This window comes from Alosa pseudoharengus, unplaced genomic scaffold (genome assembly GCF_046254945.1).
Source record: "Alosa pseudoharengus isolate Yale_2024_CS ecotype anadromous, Long Island Sound unplaced genomic scaffold, YU_APseudo_1.1 YU_APseudo_1.1_scf_9, whole genome shotgun sequence".
Taxonomy (NCBI): domain Eukaryota; kingdom Metazoa; phylum Chordata; class Actinopteri; order Clupeiformes; family Clupeidae; genus Alosa; species Alosa pseudoharengus.
In genome coordinates, this window is record NW_027468881.1 from 10,996,757 (window position 1) to 11,001,185 (window position 4,429).

Consider the following 4,429-nt stretch of genomic DNA (forward strand, 5'->3'; position numbering starts at 1 on the left):
CGACCCTACGTCATACAACATCATATTCTAAGGGGAAAAAGCACATATTTACACTACCGCAATGGCGAAGGTTGGTGTTGATCGCACCCGTTATTTAACAATAGCGGGAGGTCCCGGGGTCGAGACCCGGTTGCGGTAACCTTTTTTCTTTTTTTTTTTTTACTTGAGAAATTTTTAAAACATTTTTAAAATTTTAGATTGGAAAAACTTGAAAAAAATGTACAACATTTTTTAACTTGTAATCTTTATAAGCGTAAGCGCCTCTGCCTCACCGCACCTCCACACACACACACACTCACAAACGCTCTCTCCCATAATATTGTGTAGGTACATATCTTCGCCCCCACTTTCGTGAGGGGTAGTTGGCTGGTACAGCTCTGCATTAGAGTCTTTTAAACAGAAGAAAAAACAAATTTAGCACAGCATAAAACAAAACATTATCACACCTCCAAATTATACGCAGGAAGAACTATAGCCTACCTTGGTACAAGCTCAGGGTTGGAGAATTCGGACGACCCCTCTGGACAACATCGGGATCTTCTATACATAACAAAAAAAACAAAACACATGAATAATGCCCGTAGACATTCTACACTGTCCCTAGCAAAATAGATAAGCAACTACGTACCGGGGTAAAAGCTTGGACTCGGGGATGCCGGGCTGTAGTTGTCACCGCTAAGGCCGCTGTCAGGTGAGGTACTTCGGATTTGCAGGAACTAAAACAAAACCATTTTTTAGATGCCATGACATGTTTATGGCAGAAATGAAATGTGTGAAATCAAAATGGGCAAGCTTGATCTTCTACTTACCCGTAGATATTCCAGCTCATACTAACGAGACAAACAAAAAAAAAACATGTATTAAATCAGAGATAATACAACGAAATAGTAGAAAATGAAAAAAATACAATTTACATACTTGCCTGGTCAGGTTGCTCTGCCATGATGAATCTCTTCACAAATGCCTCTGCTGTATGACGATTCACGGTGATAGATGATGTCAGTTATGACTATGTCCAGACCCCCAAAGTTTTATACCTCATTTCACCCCCGTCCCAAATTTTGGCAAAAAAGATGCATTGTTCTAGGTCATTAGGCACACCAGCTTAGGTATTAGACACGCTTACCCCTGAACATTACATTTACGATTTTTATTTTTTATTCTAGTTCACAGAAACATATATGAAAGAAGGTTCTGGACATGATCAGATCATTCAGTTCATTCACATTCAGTTTAATCATCCTAAACACATAAACATAACTAAACATTCCAACCTTTTTCTTTCTCACTCTTAAGCATGCAAGCACACACACACACACACACACACACATACACACACACACACACACACACACACACACACACACACACAACCTACTCCCTCAGGGCCCTGGAGCCATGACATTAGACATGCATGACCCTGAACCTTAAAGTTCAGCTTAAATGTAGGATTTATTTTTTTATTGTAGTTCACAGACACATGGCTGAAACCTTTTTAGACTCTTGGCATCATCACCTCCTTGATTCTTTTATTCAGGTTCATATCACTAAAACTTTAAGCATACACACAGTCATACAGACCCCTCCTCTCTCTCTTACCCCTCTCTCAGACACACACACACATACACACACTCACGCATACACAGACCTTTGACCCACCCCCCTACCCTCTCACACTTCTCTGCTGTCTGATACATTTTATTCTTTTCAATGACTTGATGAAAATCTTGATGAATTTGAATGTAAAACTCTGTTGCTACCAACCTTTTTTTTTATACAGACACATTTTTGGGATCATTTTTGATAATTGTCTAGGCATGACACCCCATGATTGTCTAGGCATGACACACACCATGCATCCCCTGCACATCAGACACCCCCACCCTGGACACACACACACACACACACACACACACACACACACACACCCACAGACAGCCCCTCCCCCAGACACATGACTCCTACCAAAAGCACCCCCGCCAAATTCAAAGGCATCCATACTCAACAGATGCCTATACTGATGCCTATAGCTTTCTCTGGTCTCTTTTCTTAATGATTTCTCTTAATGTTTTCTCTCGCTACTAGGACCCGCATTTTCAGGAGTTGATAAACTAGCCATTTTTACTTTGCTATCTTTACCCATACTTTTACACCGCTTTTATTCTCCCTAACAGCGCCGCTCATAATTGCTCGCGCATGACACTCCCATGACATCCCCCTACAGGACACCCCACAGCCATGACCAACACATTCGTGTACACCCCCCACCCTGGACACACGCTCACCCATTACCAACGCATCCGTGTACCGCCCCCACCCCTGGACACACACACACACACACACACACAGACACACACACACACACACACACCCACACCCCCGGTACACCCCCACCCATGGACACACACTCACCCATTACCAACACATCCGTGTACCGTCCCCACCCCTGCACACACACACACACACACACACACACACACCCCTGTACACCCTGTACACCCCCGCCCCTGGACACACGCTCCCCCATTACCAGCACATCCGTGTACCGTCCCCACCCCTGCACACACACACACCCACACACCCACACACACACACACACACACACACCCCTGTACACCCTGTACACCCCCGCCCTGGACACACGCTCACCCATTAACAGCACATCCGTGTACCGCCCCCACCCCTGGACACACACACACACACACACACACACACACACCCACACACCCACACACACACACACACACACAGCCCCCTCCCCCTGGACACATGACTCCTACCAAAAGCAACCCGCCACATTCAAACAACCTGTCAAACTCAATTGATGACTAGTTCAAAGACCGGATGTCCCGCCCTCACCGGAAATCAAAAACCTTTGACCTTCATTAACCGGAAGTCCCGCCCACCTGTCACTTTTTAATTAATTGATAATTGAAGGTATGTATGTCTTACCATCTCTATCAGGTGTAATGAATAATTGGTAATTAGGCAACAATGGTTTATGTTTATCGCAATCAGCTAATGTGAGAACAGCTGTGTTCAACAACACTTACAGCTTTTCAGTGACGGCTATTGCTGAAGCATCAGCTCTGGTCTGAAGCATTGGTGTGAAGTGGTACGCAAGTAAAGATGAGCAAGTTGACCTGTGCAAGTTCACATAAGGACACTGACAAAGGCAACCATGTCCCATTGTCTCCATGCCAATCTTTAACAGAAAAATGTCAGATATCTCAACCACAATGACATCAATAGTCAAAAAATAATATCCATGAGTGCACATTATTGCTGTCATGTGCAAACTTAACTTTGAAACATTACTTTAATTTCCATTTTAAAGCAACACCAAAGCACTTTTCCTGTCGCACGCACGCTTGTTTATCCAGCACTGGCTTTGGGAATAACGATGTCTACAGACAAGGTAGAGTACGTTGCATGATTTTATGAAAGTATAATGTATTGCGACATCAGAAGCAAGTCAAATTTGTAGTTTCTTATGTCTCATTCCATCGAACTACAGATCCGCTACCCGATCTGGCAAACTGGCATAGTGCGGTTATAGCCGATAGAGGGTCGCGAAGAGAATGCAGAAGTGCTGTTCACCCTGTTACGAGTTGATGATTTTGGAAACAATATTTTAACAGAAGAATATCTCGGTCAGGGTAATATCCACAAACTGCTAATGAGATGGATGCGCGCTATGCGCGGAACACAGCAAGTCCATTCTTGGTTTAATTGTGGAGACGGCCACACGGAGATCATCCTCCACATTTAGACGCGATCTGTATTTTTTTTTAATATATGTCAGTGCAAAGAACGGCGTCAGTACGTCCATCGCGGCCTTGGATAGCTGTGGATATTCCCTCTCGACTGAAATCCAGAACTCAGCAAGCGTCTTGGAATTAAAATCTGTCTTTAAAGACAGCTTAACCAGTGCGTCCTCCATGCCGGCTGACAGATGACTTGCGGTGGTTACAGTTAATGGTGATCTTATCCAGTCATAATTTTTCAGAATTGTATTTTTTCCAAATGTATTTGATTTATGGAAATAATTTCGCGACCCACCCCTCACCGTCCCGCGCCCCCCACTTTGGGAACCCCTGGCCTAGGCTACCATGCATGGACTCGTAGGCTATATTTCCCCACAAACCAAGCGGCTGCTTGGACAAATCCACTTGAGGGGTGGGGCAGGGGGGCGCGATCGTAACACACACTGAACCTGTCATGAAGAGGCCAAAATGATTGACCTGCCACCCCCCAATCCAAATGGATGCAACTGCATTTATAGGCTAAGCCAAGGTCTACATGACGGGCCGCTAAATAACTTTAAAAAAAAAAAAAAAATCCCGGAGGTCACCGGCCCACATGTGGACCGGCCCACCGGGCATTTGCCCGGTTGTACAGATTGCCAGTCCGAGCCTGGAGACCAGTG

The 4,429-nt window shown here is 44.7% G+C and overlaps 1 long non-coding RNA gene across 1 annotated transcript; it reads right to left on the reverse strand.

Annotated features, from left to right (window-relative positions):
• Positions 1–484: 484 nt before the first annotated feature.
• LOC143114174 (uncharacterized) lies at positions 485–1,184 on the reverse strand. Its single transcript, XR_012984857.1, has 3 exons — positions 810–1,184; positions 629–716; positions 485–540 (listed from the first exon to the last, which is right to left on the reverse strand). It is a non-coding gene; the product is annotated as an uncharacterized LOC143114174 (long non-coding RNA).
• Between the last annotated feature and the right edge of the window lie 3,245 nt (positions 1,185–4,429).